General features: G+C 37.4%; 1 pseudogene; it reads left to right on the top strand.

Annotated features, from left to right (window-relative positions):
* Positions 1-9248: 9248 nt before the first annotated feature.
* Positions 9249-10019, top strand: LOC136128231 (thioredoxin-dependent peroxide reductase, mitochondrial pseudogene; annotated as a pseudogene).
* Positions 10020-16954: the final 6935 nt, after the last annotated feature.

Here is a 16954-nt window from a genome sequence, read left to right as displayed (position 1 = left end):
TAAAATACTGACCTCAACATGTTTCTCTCCTTCTTAAAAAATCTCTAATGATTTCCTACTGTGTAAGAAAAGAGTTTAATCAGCATAGTATACAAAAGACCTTCTTTTACAACCTTAACATAGATTCACTGCTTTTATAATCAGTAGCATCCATCATCTCTACCTTCTTCCACACACAACCTACCCACTCCAATCTGCCATCCATATACATATCCTACAGTCAGGCCATGTGGGTTACCAAATATATTTTCATGCTTGCCTTCTAGACCTGGTGATAATTCCTCTGTCTAAAATGACTTTCTCCTTGTTCTGACCTATTTGACAAGTTACTTTGGATTCTTCCAGGCCCAGATCAGCACAGGAAATTAAATTGTAAGAACATATAAGGAATGGTGTGCAAGTGACTTAATTACTTAAAGAGTAATTTAAGATTTAAATATTTCAAACCACCAGGAAAAAAATGGTAGACTAAACACAGGGGTCTAACAACTTCACTCCCTTACAATAAGTAACTGAAACTACAGCAAAAGCATACACATATAAGAAATGAGCTTGGAATTAGTTCTAAGAAGGTGGATGGAGGGTTAATGGTGAAATAGAAATAAGAACCAAATTGTGTTCCCTGGGTTTTCTTCCCCCATAGTTATAGTAGCCAATTTAAAATTAGGACATATGGCTTTAAATATACCAGATAACTTCTTATGGGACAAGTGAACTATTCTTAGAAACTGAGTCATTTTTAAAATAATGAACATATTAAATCTCACTATTTCATGTAATACCATTATTAATATGTCCAGATCATCAATTCAAGGCTAATAAAAATGAAGTTTGGGGGTTGGGCTTCATATTACTACTAACTACCAAGCCAACTGGCCCAAGCTGCCTGGAAACTCAGGAATGCAACACAAGTTAATAGCCACTACACTGATAACATTCTTTTAACCTGAGGGAATTTTCTATAAATCAGGAAACAAACGCTTCAATTTCTAGCCCATTCAAATCCATACCACAGAGGAAAGTACTTTCTAAACGTACTACAACTACTATTTAACCAGAATCATGAGCTCAACTACGTAGAGCTTATTCTTTTCACTGTTGCCTAATCTCTTCAACTATACAGTACTCTGCCATTTTATATAAAGGACTTGAGCACCAGAGGATTTTGGTATCCCCAGTGGGGGGTACCGGAACCGATCCCTGCAGGTACCGAGGGATGACTGTATAAGACACAAGGTATGTGCTCAGCAAATGCAACTATTCCATTTCTCTTCTCCCCTTCACAGCAAAATTTTGCTATCTCCTCCAATTTCTCCACTTCCTCTCTTCAATCCAATCATGCCTTTACTCCCCGCACTCTACTGAAAGTTCTCTTTAAGGACACGAAAAAATTCAGGTTGCTAAATCCTATGGTCAGGTCTCAGTTGCTCATACGACACAGCTGACTGTGCTTCCTCCTCTTGGAACACTATTCACTTAGCTTCTAGGAAACCACTCTCTTGGGCTTGCTCCTAACTTTCTGGCTACTCCTCAGTTTCTTTGCTGGCTCCCATCTTCTCCCTGAGCTCAGTCCCTGATATCTTCTCTGTCTTCACTCAGTCCCTTGCTGATTGCTTCAAAATATCTTAGTTTAAATACCATGTGTAGGTAATGACCACTATATATGTAGATTACATCTCTAGTCTAACCTGTCCCCTAAATCCACTACATTAGAAAAAGTCAAACAAGTTTTCTTTGCACTTCCCACAGCCTAGTATGTTGCTGTGCATTATAAATATACAAGAGGAAACTATGTATACAGTATTTCTTACATATATTTAGACTAGAACCCTTTCCTCATGATGCATCTCATGAGACATACAATTAACTAAGCCACTAAATACAGCATACTAAGACATCTTTCAAGTAGTTCCAACTTCTCACAGCACAAATTAACTATACGAAAATGGGCAAACTTTTCTTCTGATTGAAGAGAGGTAATAACTGAGTTTGAGGCTTTTTTCAAGGCAGTTCACTCCATTAGAAGAGAGCTTGCCTCAAAAATTCCCTTATTCAGAGATAAATTGGTGTCTCTCTTAAATTCCATTCACCTGTATTAGTTATATACTCTAAATGGGCACAGAATAAATTTACATCTCCTGCCTTCACATAAAATAATATAGTAAGTAGATGCTGTTGTAATCGCTTCTTTTTCCAGATTAAATATTCCTAGCTCCTTCAACTGTTCTTCACATACCATGCCTTTCAAACCTCTCACTATCCAGGTCATCTTCCTTATCAGATAAGATCTAAATTCCTGGAATCTAGTTGGCCAAGAAAACAACCTATTTGAAGAATGCAAAACACTGTGGACTTATAACTTCTACTAATAGGGACATGATCACTTGGTCATGCAGCCTAAGGATATATTCACTTTTTAAATTTTTAGCAGCCATGATACTGGTTAACTCAATAATCCTTTCTAAAAAATATAGTTGTGTTACACACATCCACATACATAGATGCTCACACATATACAATGCACTTAGCTATATCCACTAAGAGGGCCTAGACACAATGATTCCTCAGTAGCAATAAGCACATCTAACAACCAAATCTCTAACTACTAATCTACAGTAAAGAATCAAGGCCTCTTAGAGAAATGTCTGATTCCAGGGCTGGCATAGAGACAGTGCAAGGTGATCCTGGAACAACTTGTTGGGTCAAAAATTAAAGTGCTCAAAGAATAATAGGAACAGTGTCAGAAGAATAAAATAAGAATCAGGGCTTCCCTGGTGGCGCAGTGGTTAAGAATCCGCCTGCCGATGCAGGGGACACGGGTTCGAGCCCTGGTCCGGGAAGATCCCACATGCCACAGAGCAACTAAGCCCGTGCGCTACAACTACTGAGCCTGTGCTCTACAGCCCGCGAGCCACAACTACTGAGCCTGTGTCCTGCAACTACTGAAGTCCGCGCACCTAGAGCTCATGCTCCGCGACAGAAGAAGCCACCGCAACAAGAAGCCTGTGCACTGCAACGAAGAGTAGCCCCTGCTCGCTGCAACTAGAGAAAGCCCGCACACAGCAATGAAGACCCAATGCAGCCAAAAATAAAATAAATAAATTTTTAAAAAAAGAATTTAAAAAAATCAATGAGCCTATACTGATACAAATGAATGAATGAATGAATGAATAAATAAATAACAGAAGGAAGCTTTCTTTGGAGCAGGAAGCCTTCTTTGTACCAGGAAGCCAGCTAATAAACACAGAAGAAATTGGTGAACTGGAAAAAAAAAAATCACTATTTGGCAACCATCTTTTTTCCCCCAATGTTAGTGAGATATAACTGACATAACATTGCATAAGTTTAAGTCATAGAACATAATGATTTGATATATGTATATACTGCAAAATGATTACCGCAATAAGTTAACAACCATCACCTCACAGTTACATAGTTTTTCCCTTGTGATGAGAACTTTTAAGCAACCATCTTGAAAACTGATTTGTACAATAATCATCAATAGATATTAAAGCCAATGCGTAAGTTTGAGAGTAAAAGGATATTTACATAATCAAAGTATCTCTCCACAAGGTACTTAATAGTTACAAGGAGTGAAATAATGACTTAGCTTTGGAGAAACCTGGCAGATACCTTCTTAACTAAATGATCAAAGTTATCATCACCAGTAATAGGAGAAACTGCAGCAATTGCTTCTTGATATAATGTACTGGAAAGAACATTATGTCTGCGATATTCCTGCCAAAAGTATATAACCTGACTCTAGTCTCGAGAAAAAATTCAACCAAACTAAAATTGAAGGACATTCAGCAAAATAACTGGCCTCAACACTTTAAAAAAATGTCGATATCATGACATATAAACATAGCTCTACAACTATTCCAGCTTAAAGTAAATTAAAGAGACATGACAACTAAAGGCAGGATGTGATCCTGGATTTTCTCTTGCCATAATGGACAGTATTGTGACAACTGGTGAAATGTGAATAATATCTGAAGATTAGATAATACTATTGTATCAAAGTTAATTTCCTGATTTTTGATCATCATACTTTGCTTACGTAGGAGAATGTTTTTAGGAAATAAAACTGAGGTTCTCATAGTTAAAGGATTATAAAGACTCAAATGAGTCAGGAAAAAAGTAATGTATATCTGTATATATAAAAATAAGGATAAAGCAAATGCAGTAAAATGTTTAATATTTGGTTAATCTCTGAAGCGTATACAGGAATTCTTGTAACTTTTCAAAGTCAAATTATGTCAAAAGAAGAAAATAACTATAGTAATTTTTAATTCAGTTTTAAAATACCTCCTTTCTCATGTTAATTTTCTACACACACACTATCAACTTAATACACATAAAGCCTTCCTTTTATAATTAAGTTTATTTTCTCATGTAGTGTGGTTGCAGTGAAAGGGATGCACAGGGTAGACAAAAGAAAACTGACTCTATGTTTTGATTTTACCAATTTACATAATTCACCTCCATCAAAATAAAAAGGCCATTTCAGTTGCCTATGATCAATGAGGAGACATTTTTAGACATACTCTTCTAACATCTTAACTACATTTCCTCTACAGAGATTTTTAACAACCTTTAATACCTATTATTTCCAAAGTTAAGTTACACTGACCTCTCAAAATATAAAAGGTATTTTTGGATCACAGCGGTATTTTTAGTCTTTGTGGCAAATATTTTCCAATGATGATAAAATCTGAATTATTACAACTTTAGAGAAATATTAATACTTACTTCTCATTAATTTGCCCTAGTAATAATATAGGCATGTTTTTCACTCTCTCACATTTTTTGTCAATGAGAACTGGGTTCTAAAAAGAAGAAAATGCAATTAGTTGCTTTCCTTTTGACTCACCATACATTCCTACATTTGTTTCAAGTACAACAGGAATGCTGAGGAAGCTGAACATAAACACGTTTATCCAGTCAAAACGTACGGTATAATTTGGTTCTTGCTATCCAAAGCTAATACATTCTAAAATCATGGGTTTTAATTAAAACAATACTAAAAATGGTACTTTATGTATTTTAAAGCATTACTTTAAAATTTAATGAAGAGGGGTTTCCACTTCTAGCCACGATGGAGTATCACGGACCAGATTAATCCTCCCACCTTTTATCTTATTTTTTTTGGCTGTACCATGCATCTTGCAGGATCTTAGTTCCCCCACCAGGGATCGAACCCAGCCCTCCGCAGTGGAAGCACAGAGTCCTCACCACTGGACCGTCAGGGAATTCCCCCTCCCACCTTTAAAACTAAAAAAAAAAAAAAGGACAAAATATGTGAAATCTTTTCAGACATTGGACAACAGGCTGTGCAAGACAATAATCTCTGAAAAAGGAAACAAAAAAGTGAGCCCTATTATTTCCTAATAATATTTCGTACTACAGGCACTACGCTTGTAGAGTTTCCAGGACACAGTGCTAGGAGGGGAAAACCAGAGCCTGACAGTCTCCCCAAGTTGAGAGGACGGATTTGAGCATTCAAGGACACCAAAACAACTAGAGTTCTCAGGGCAAAGTACCAGAGAGGAGAGAAGAGCACAAAAGAGCTCTGGAGCTTTGAAGAGAATTGCCACTGAGTCTTCAGCTGATTATTGTTGATCAGCACGCTTATGAAGAGAAACTACCTAAAGCCGGGAATAGAACCACCAGAAAGGAGCTGGCATAACAATTACCAAAGTTCAAACAGGGATGGTAAGAGTTCACAGCTAGAGTGGAAAAATCCTGTAATAATGGGCAACAGCTAGAATACTGAGAAGGGCAGTGCCCCAGTAATAAGGCTAAATTAGCCTTGTACTAAAGGATGGTCAGGACTCATCTAACAAAGCTTTAAAAGCATGCCTTGAAGAACTGTTTCTAATAACATAACTGTGTTCCAAAACAAAGCTCAGAATATTTATAAGAATACAAAGAAAAGACAGCTCCAAACAACAAAATTCACAATGTCTGGCATCCAAAACAAAACTTAGCAGGCGTGCAAAGAAAAAGGAAAATACTACCCATAATGAGGAGAAAAATCAGTTACAAGAAGCGAATCCAGAAATGACAAAAGTGCTATGATTAAAACAGCTATTATATACAAAATACTGTGCATGTGTACATACACCTTATGTGTATGTATATGTATGTACATGTATACATTCACACACATGCGTGTACACACACAAATGGAAAGAAACCCATGTTCCTGATTGGAAAACTTAATATTATTAAGATGTCCATACCCAAAGCAATCTACAGAGTCAATGCAATTTCTATCAAAATTCCAATGGCATTTTTTGAAGAAACAGAAAAATTCATCCTGAAATTCATACGGAATCTTGAGGGACCGCAGATAGCCAAGTTAATTTTGTAAAAGAACAACAAATTGGAGGAGTCACACTTTCTGATTTCAAAACATATTACAAAGCTATGGTAATCGAAACAGCATAGTACTGGCATAAGGACAAATAGACCAATGGGACAGAACAGAGTCCAGAAATAAACCCTTGCATATATGGTCAAATAATCTTTGACAAGAATGCTAAGACCCCACTCAATGGGGAAAGGACAGCCTCTTCAACAACTTGTGTGCAGAAAAATGGATATCCACATGCAAAAGAATGAAGGTGGACCCTTTCTTATATAAAAATTAACTCAAAGTGGATTAAAGACCTAAGAGTAAAACCTAAAACTATAAAACTCACAGGAGAAAATGTAGGGTTAAACTTCATGACATTGTACTTGGCAGTGATTTATTTGGTTGTGACACCTAAAGAACAGAAAATAAAAGCAAAAATACACAAATGGGACTAAATCAAACTTAAAAACTTTTGTGCATCAAAGGATACAATCAACTGAGTGAAAAGGTAACCTATGGAATGGGAGGAAATATTTGCAAACTATGTATGTGATAAGGGGTTAATATTCAGAATATATAAAGAACTACAACTTAACAAAATATCAAATACCTCAATTTAAAAATGGGCAAATGGGGCTTCCCTGGTGGCGCAGTGGTTGAGAGCCCGCCTGCCAATGCGGGGGACACAGGTTCGTGCCCCAGTCCGGGAGGATCCCACGTGCCACGGAGCAGCTGGGCCCGTGAGCCATGGCCGCTGAGCCTGCGCGTCCGGAGCCTGTGCTCCGCAACAGGAGAGGCCACAACAGTGAGAGGCCTGCGTACCGCAAAAAGAAAAAAAAGGGCAAATGACTTGAATAGACATTTCTCCAAAGATGATATACAAATGGGCAGCAAGCACGTGAAAAGATGCTCAACATGGCTAATCATTAGGGAAATACAAATTAAAACCATAATGAGATATCACTTTATACCCATCATGATGGCTACTATCAACAAAACAGAAAATAACGAGTGTTAACATGATGTGAAAAAACTGGAACCCTTGTGCACTGTTAGTGCAATGGTGAAGTGGTGCAATCACTATAGAAAATAGTATGGAAGTTTCTCAAAAAATTGAAAATAGAACTACCAAATGATCCAGCAATCTCACTTCTGGGTATATACCCAAAAGAAGTGAAAGCATGGTCTTGAAGACATATCTGCATACCCATGTTCACAGAAGCAATATTCACAATAGCAAAGAGATTAAAGTAACTCACATGTCCACCAATGGGTGAATGAATAAAGAAAATTATACAACAGAATATTATTCAGCCTTAAAGGAAATCCTGCCACATGCCACAACATGGATGAATCTTGAGGATATTACACTAAGTGAAATAAGCCAGTCACAAAAAGACCAAGGCTGTATTATTCCATTTATCTGAAGTACCTAGCATAGTTGAATTCACAGAGACAGAAAACAGAAGAATGTCTTCCAGGGAATGAGGGAAGGAGTAAAGAGTAGTTGTTGTTGAATGGATACAGAGTTTCAGATTTGCAAGATGAAGAAGTTCTGGAGAGCTGTTTCACAACAATATTAATGTAATTAACACTACTGAACTATATACTTAAAAAATTATTAAGATGATAAATTTTATGTTATGTATTATTTACCACAATTTTTTGAAAACTCGGCTAGTATAGACTCTACATATACAGGTGACCCTTGAACAACAGTCTGAACTGTGCAGTTCCACTTATACACAGATTTTTAAAAAAATAAAAACATACTACAATACTACATGATCTATATGATTGGTTGAATCTGCAGATGCAGAACCGTGGATGTGGAGGGCCAACTATAAAGTTATACACAGATTTTCGACTGTGTGAACGGTCAGCACCCCTAACGCCCACATCATTCAAAGGTTAACTGTATTCAAGAAAGGAGAAGAGGGACTTCCCTGGTGGTGCAGTTGATAAGACTCCATGCTCCCAATGCAGGGGGCCCAGGTTCAATCCTTGGTCAGGGAACTAGATCCCACATACATGCCACAACTAAGAGTTTGCATGCCACAACTAAGAAGCCCATGTGCTGCAACTAAGAAGCCAGCAAGCCACAACTAAGGAGCCTGCCTGCCACAACCAAGACTGGGCGCAACCAGATAAATAAATAAATATATTTTTTTAAAAAGACAGAAGAAAGATTGAACATGTAAAGGAGAAATATGTAAGATATAGACAAAATTCAAATCAAACTTACAGAAATGAAAAATAAAATGTCTAATAAGAAAAATACACTGGATAACAGATCAGAAACTGAAAAGAAGAAAAGATTACTAATCTTGAGGACCGAGCAGGAGACATTATCCAAGTTGAAACAAGGAGTGAAAACAATATTTTAAAAAAATGAACAGAGCATCAGTTAGCTGTGGGAAAATATCAAGTGGCATAATATATGTGTAACTGGAGTACCAAAATGAGAGGAGTGAAGAAACACAGAAAAACTATTTAAAGAAATAATGGACAAACTTTTTCTACATCTGATGAAAATGGTAAATCTACAAACCAAGAAGCTCAACAAACCCCAAGCATAAGAAACATAAAACACATTGTAGGCACATCATAATAAAAGTGCTTAAAACCAATGGTAGAGAGATCATCTTAAAAAGCAGCCAGGGGGGAAAAAAAAACACTTTCAATATAAAGAAATAAGGATAACAGATTTCATATTGGAAAAATGCAATGAGAAGACAGTGGTGCAGTATCATTAAAGTCCTGAAAGAAAAAAAGTGTCAATCTAAAATTCTATACCCAGCAAAAATATATTTCAAAAATAAAGTCAAAAATATTTTTTCAGCTCTCTGCTTCTCCGTCTGCCCCACGGGTCCCGTGCACCCTTAAGATGGCAGCCACGGCAGGAAGGTTGCTCCAGACTTCGCTTGTCCAACACGTGAGAGTGCCATTCCTTGGGGCATTTCTGCTGCAGCCCTTAGGCCTGCTGCTTCTTGAAGAACGTGCTTGACAAATGCATTGTGTCTGGTTCTGGGCAAGCAAAATTCGCCTTTAGCACCAGTTCCTCATACCATGCCCCTGTCGTCACCCAGCATGCACCCTATTTTAAGGGTACAGCTGTTGTCAATGGAGAGTTCAAAGAAATAAGCCTTGATGACTTTAAGGGGAAATATTTAGGGCTCTTCTTCTACCCTTTGGATTTCACCTTTGTGTGTCCTACAGAAATTATTGCTTTCAGTGACAAAGCCAATGAATTTCACAATGTGAACTGTGAAATCGTTACAGTGTCAGTGGATTCCCACTTCTCCCACCTGGCCTGGGTAAACACACCAAGGAAGAATGGTGGTTTGGGCCACAGGCAAATCACGCTCTTGTCAGATCTGACTAAACAGATTTCCCAAGACTACGGTGTGCTGTTAGCAGGTCCTGGCCTTGCACTACGACATCTCTTCATAATTGACCCCAATGAGTCATCAAGCATTTGAGCGTCAACGATCTCCCAGTGGGCTGAAGCATGGAAGAGACCCTCCGCTTGGTGGAGGCATTTCAGTTTGTGGAAACCCATGGAGAAGTCTGCCCAGCCAAATGGACCCCAGATTCTCCTACAATCAAGCCCCATCCAACTGCTTCCAAAGAATACTGTGAGAAGGTAAATCAGTAGACCATCCCATGTGCACCTGCAGCTCCCCACGCCAGAAAAGAACCACAGCTGGAACTCACTTTTAGCATGTCAAAGATTATTACTTAGAGAAGGCAAAAAACAATTATGCTTGTATTCGTAAATATTACTCTAAACGTTCTGTTTTTGTAACACTGGCCAAGGCTTTTAAAACTTGGTTAGTTACTAATGTAAGGAGTCCTTTATTGGCAGTGTATGGACGGATAGCTAGTTGCTATAGAATGTGCGATTCCTCTATTTCTTGGATCATGTCTTCAAAGGGAAAAGGAAACAATTCTTCTTTCTCAGCCTTACTTGGACCTTTGTATACACCAGAGTAGTATGACAGGCATCAAAACTTCTGATCAAGGGTCCTGAGATTTTCTTCTTGAGTTTCTTTGTATTAAACTGAATTTTCTTTTAAGATCATAGTTTTAAGTTGTTAGCATCAATGGTCCAATTTAACACTTGCAGGATTTCCCTGGTGGCACAGTGGTTAAGACTTTGTGCTTCCAATGCAGGGTGCACAGGTTCAATCCCTGGTCAGGGAACTAAGATCCCACATACCATGCAGTGTGGCCGGGGTTGGGGTGGGGGGGGTGGGGGGGGGTGGGGGGGTGGGGGGGGTGGAGTGGGAAACACCTGCAATGAATGTGTATGTGATTGAAGCAAATGTGAATCATGTTTTTTAAAAAGCACCTACAGTGGCAAAGTGACTTAACTGATCATGCATGTTCCCCAGTCCTGAGATTTATACTTTATATAGTTATTTTACTTATTTTGTTAGCTGACTTAGTGCCTACATACATTTCTAACATTGACTGGGTATAATTATAAAGGATATTTATTGAATCCAGGGATTGCATTTTGAATTTGAATCATTCATGCATTTGAATCATCACTTAATTATTTTCTTTCCTGAAGTGTTCAATGTAAAAAATATTTAAAATATATATATATATACATTTTTTTTTACATATACAAAAGCTGAAAAAATTTCATCAGTAGTACAGCATTACAATAAATACTAAAGGAAGTCTTTCAGGAAGAAGAAAAATGATACCAGATGAAAAAAGAATTCCAAAGGAATGAAGAGCCTTGAAAATGGTAAATATGTTGGTAAATTTAAGAGCATTTTTTTCTTAAAAAAAGCAAAAAAAATTTTTTTAATCCCTTTGAAAGACAAATGACCATTTAAAGCTAAAAAAGTAGAACTATATTGTGGAATTTATAACATGTAAAACCAAAATGTATGACAATAGTACAAAGGCTGAGAAGGGAATATGGAAGTATACTGTTACAAGGTTCTTATATGATATAAAAAGCTGTGTTTTACTCAAAGTAGATGTGATAAGTTAAAGATGTATACAGCCACTACAGACAGGCAGTAAAAAAAAAAAAAGAGCTATAGATAATTAATATTCCAATAAAGGGGACAGTCATAAAAAAATACTCCAATAATACTAAAGAAGACAAAGAAAAAAGGAACAAGAACCGATTGCACAAATAAACACATAGCAAGATGGTAGATTTAAACCCATCAAAATCAATAATCATATTAAATGTAAATGGTCTATATTAAAAGGCAGAGATTAGGACGCTGGATTTAAAAAAAAAAAAAAAAACAAGGACAAACTATATGCTATATACCAGAAATCCGCTTTAAATACAAACACACAAGTAGGTAAAAAGTTAAAAAATGTAAAAGGATATATCACACTAACACTAATCAAAAGAAAGCTGGAGTGTCAATACTGATAAAGTAGACTTTAGAGAAAAGCATATTACAGGAAGGCCATTTCACAATGATAAAGAGATCCAATTCATCAAAAGATGATAACAATCCTAAATATGTATGTGTCTAGTAACAGAACTTCAAAATATATGAAGCCAAACTGATCAAACTGCAAGGAGAAATTGGCAAGTCAACAGTTATGTCAGAGATTTCAACACCCTTCTCTCAAAAATTGAGAGAACGGGGACTTCCCTGGTGGCCCAGTGCCTAAGAATCCATCTTCCATTGCAGGGGATGCTGGTTAGATCCCTGGTCAGAGGACTAAGATCCCACATGCCACAGGGCAACTAAGCCCAGGCGCTGCAACTACTGAGCCTACGTGTCGCAACTACAGAGCCCACACGCTCTGGAGCCTGTGAGCCACAACTACAGAGCCTGTGCACCTCAACTACTGAGCCCGCACGTTCTGGAACACACCACAACTAGAGAGAACCCCACCTGCTGCAACGAAGATCCCACATGCCACGACGCATACCTGACACAGCCATAAATAAATAAATAAATAAAATTATTTTTAAAAATTGAGAGAACAAGCAGACATAAAATATGTAAGGACAGAGAAGATCTGAAAAACTCTATCAATCAACTTGATCTGACATTTATAGAACACTCCACCCAACATTCTTTTCAAGTGCACATGAATCATTTACCAAGAGAGACTATATTCTGGGCCATAAAACAAGTCTCAATAAATTCAAAACGATTCAAATCACACAACGTATGTTCTCTGACCACACTGAAATTAAATCAGAAATCAACATCTGAAAAATCCCCAAATATTGGAAGACCTGGGTACATACCTTTAAATAACCTATAGGGTCAACAAAGAAATCACAAAATCAGCAAGGATTTCTGAATTGAAAAAAATGACAACACGACATATCAACGCTTGAGATGCCACCAAAGCACTATTTAGAAAGGAATTTTATAGCATTAAACATTTATACTAGAAGACAAAAAATTAACAAATTAAGTTTACATTTTAAGATTCTAGCAAATCAAGAGCAAATAAAATGCAAAGTAAATAGCAAAATGGAAATAATAAAGAAGAGAAATTATTGAAATTGAGAACACAAAATCAATAAAAAAAAAAACCAAAACCTAGTTCTTGAGAATATCAATAAAACAGACAAACTTCTAGTCAGACTGAACAGGAAAAAATTTACAGTCAGGAATGAGAAAGGGGACATTGCTACAAATCTTACAGATATTAAGAAGATAATAAAGGAATATTATAAACAATTTTATGTCCATGAATTTAACAACTTAGATTAAATTGACAAATTCCTTGAAAGATACAAATGATAATAGATGCTCACTCAAAAAGAAATAAATAAAAAACCCTTTGTCTATTAAAGAAACTGAATTTGTAGTTAAAATCTTTCCCATAAAGAAAACTCCAGGCATAAGTATGCAAGTCATTTAATATTGTCTTAAGCTTAAGATACATGGAGAGATCAAGTATTTATTAACTATCATGTGCAGGCACTATGGACATATAAGTTTGATATGGTTATGTTAGTATTTCAACAAAATCATTCTGGAAGGAAGCTGTGTAGAGAACTGGTTAGTACGAGGCTAAATTAAAAGTAAAGAGACCCGGGACTTCCCTGGAGGTCCAGTGGTTAAGACTCTATGCTTCCACCGCAGGGGGCCCACATTCCATCCCCGGTGGGAGAACTAAGATCCCATATGGCGCGCGGCCAGAAAAAAAAAGTAAAGAGACTAGTGACAATAATGAAATGATGAGGGCATGAAATAAGTCAGTGGCAATGAGCATTTTTTAAATTTATTTATTTATTTATTTAATGTTTTTCTTTGGCTGCGTTGGGTCTTCGTTGCTGCACGCGGGCTTTCTCTAGTTGTGGGCAATGAGCGTTTGTATTTTAACTTGGGGTAGGTGTTGGGATAGGGCATGATTAAAAGATAGATAATCAGTAGAGAAAATAATCAGATGCAGTGATGGATTGGACATGAAAGCTATGGGGAGTAAAGAAGTAAGGATGTTCCATGATTCTTGGCATGAACATCAGAAGAACCATTCATTAGAACAGGGAATACAAGAGGAGAACAAGAAGATATGCTTAATTTTTCAACATATGGTACATTTAGACATTCAGTGACCAAAAGGTAGATTGGTAGGCAATGTGATGAATACATAGAATCAACATTTAGGGAATCTGTGTAAATTAAGCTGCTCTATCTACCAGGATTACTTGCAATTAAAGCCTTCTCTGTAACTGTACAATTAACTGCACAATGGCTTTTCTCTGTTAAAAGAACTTGAGAAGTAAGAAGGTAGTTAAAAGAGTTGAGAAGATAAATCCCTTTCCCTATATACTTAATTCACAGTACAAGAGACCCAATTTCAGTGATTTTTTTACTGTCATTTAGAACAGCAAAACCCTATTTATTTGCTCTATTTGGTTTAATGAGTCTGACCTCCTTTCTTCAGAAAAAAATTTGAGAACGTGAAGTTCGCTCCCTATCTTTTCCCTTTTTTTGTTGCATGTGGCTGCAATGATTCAATTCTTTATTCAACACTGCCTGTTACCTATATAACATCCATTGCCTCCTTTTAAGGTTTTCTTTGTTTGCCATTTTCGGCCTTTCCTTACTCTATTTGAGAATTGTATTTTTTTAAAAAAGTATACCTGCTCAACTTAGTTGAACAATTGCAGCAACCTTTTTTCTTTTTGAGCAAGTCTTATAAGCCAGGCAATGAATCAAGTGCTTCACATATATTAGCTCATTTAGTTTTCAAAATCTTGCAAAGTAGATATCCCCATTTTATGATTAGGTAAAACTGAACATCAGAAAGATTACGTAATGAGGGGACTCCCTGGTGGCGCAATGGTGAAGAATCCACCTGGTAATGCAGGGGACATGGGTTCGAGCCCTGGTCCAGTAAGATCCCACATGTCGCGGAGCAACTAAGCCCGCGAGCCACAACTACTGAGCTTGCCCTCTACAGTCCAACAGCCAGAACTACTGAAGCCTGCGTGCCACAAATACTGAAGCCCATGTGCCTAGAGCCCACGCTCAACAAGAAAAGCCACCGCACTGAGAAGCCCACGCACCACAACAAAGAGTAGCCCTGCGCGCAGCAACGAAGACCCAACGCAGCCAAAAACAATAAATAAAATTTTTTTAAAAAAGAAAAGATTACATAATGAGCCCAAAGTTAGAAAACTGGTGGACTGTAGAATTGAAACTTGAACCTAGGTCTGTAGAGCACCAAAACTTGTGCCACATAACTTTCATAAGCTTTTTGCTACCTGTAAGAGACATTTTACTGAATGTATGACTAAGGTGCTTTCATTCATGAAACAAACATGAGTGCCTACTACACGTCTTCAAACTTTCTGTAGATACACTTTTTTTTTGTGTGTGTGTCAGAGAAAGTTTAGATTAGAATAACAAGCATTTTTTTTTAGTCCACCTTATTAATTTTTGAGTGATTTGTCTGGGAAAGACAAACTTTTTTTTTTTTTTTTGCGGTATGCGGGCCTCTCACTGTTGTGGCCTCTCCCGTTGCGGAGCACAGGCTCTGGATGCGCAGGCTCACTGGCCATGGCTCACTGGCCTAGCCGCTCTGCGGCATGTGGGATCTTCCCGGACCGGGGCACGAACCCGTGTCCCCTGCATCGGCAGGTGGACTCTCAACCACTGCGCCACCAGGGAAGCCCTGTAGATACACTTTTAATAGTCCCTTCCCCTACTGTTTCTGAAACTGGAAAGCTGCATACAGTACACTTTTTTTGCCTTTACTTCCTCTCATTAAATGTCAAATTTAATCATGTTACGATTATTATCAGGTTGTGGTTCAGCCACCGCCATTTCCTGCTTCAGTTCCTGTTCAAAATGAAGTCCAGCATATTTTCTTTCCTAGTCCTCTAAAATTACCTGTTCTAGGAAGCAATTTTTTTTTCTCATCTGAAAACTCACCTCTATTATTTTGTGTCATTTTAGCAATTTACATGAAGCTAACAAGTTGGAACTAAAAATGCAGCTTTCCTAAATGTCACTTAATATTTTCAACTTAGTCATATGATTCTGGTTATAAAGTGATCCACATTTATAAATCCAATGTGATATATATGGAATCTAAAAAAAAATGGTTCTGATGAACCTAATGGCAGGAAAGGAATAAAGACTCAGATGTAGAGAATCGACTTGAGGACATGGGGAGGGGGAAGGGTAAGCTGGAACAAAGTGAAAGAGTACCACTGACATATACACACTACCAAACGTAAAATAGAAAGCTAGTGGGAAGCAGCTGCATAGCACAGGAAGATCAGCTTGGTGCTTTGTGACCACCTACAGGGGTGGGATAGGGAGGGTGGGAGGAAGACGCAAGAGGGAGGAGATATGGCAATATATGTATACGTATAGCTGATTCACTTTGTTATACAGCAGAAACTAACACAACAGTGTAAAGCAATTATACTCCAATAAAGACGTTAAAAATAAATAAATAAATCCAATGGGAGTATTTACGGTTCTGTGCTAACCTGAGGGGAAGACATAACCATGGGACTTTTTCTCAGATTTTTCAAGGACGGTCCCAATTTAAAACATTCTGTCCAACAGTCACATCTCAAGTTTCAGTTCAGAAAAGACAGTCAAAGGGTATACATATGCAAAGGGTAGTTTGCAATACTGACTCTATATGGCAACAGAGTAGGTAAGGGGGGGTGGTTAAGGGAAGGCAATCAATCACTTAAGATTCTTCTTTACTTTACCTTACTTTATTTTAATTTTTTTGGCCCAGCCATGCATCCTGCAGATCTTAGTTCTCAACTAGGGATTGAACCCAGGGCCCCTGCAGTGGAAGCATGGAGTCCTAACCATTGGACCTCCAGGAAATTCCCAAGATTCTTCTTTTTTAAATAATCCCAAAACACACCTCACAAATTTGGTGCAATTGCCTTAGTCTTCTTTTACAGCTTAGAATGAAGTATCCCAATGAAATAATGAAATAGTTGCTTGCCTAAACATGTTTGGAAATGAAATTTTAACTGACAGTAGGGAAAATAAGTATTCAAAGGTAAATATTAAATAAAAATGTAACAATGCACAAACTCTTGAGATATTCCTATAAGTATGCAATTTGTAACCACTAAAATTGCCCAGCCACATT

This window comes from Phocoena phocoena, chromosome 9 (assembly GCF_963924675.1).
Source record: "Phocoena phocoena chromosome 9, mPhoPho1.1, whole genome shotgun sequence".
NCBI classification, from domain to species: Eukaryota; Metazoa; Chordata; class Mammalia; order Artiodactyla; family Phocoenidae; genus Phocoena; species Phocoena phocoena.
The sequence above is the reverse complement of the archived record's forward strand: the minus strand, read 5'-3'. Positions and strand labels throughout refer to the sequence as shown.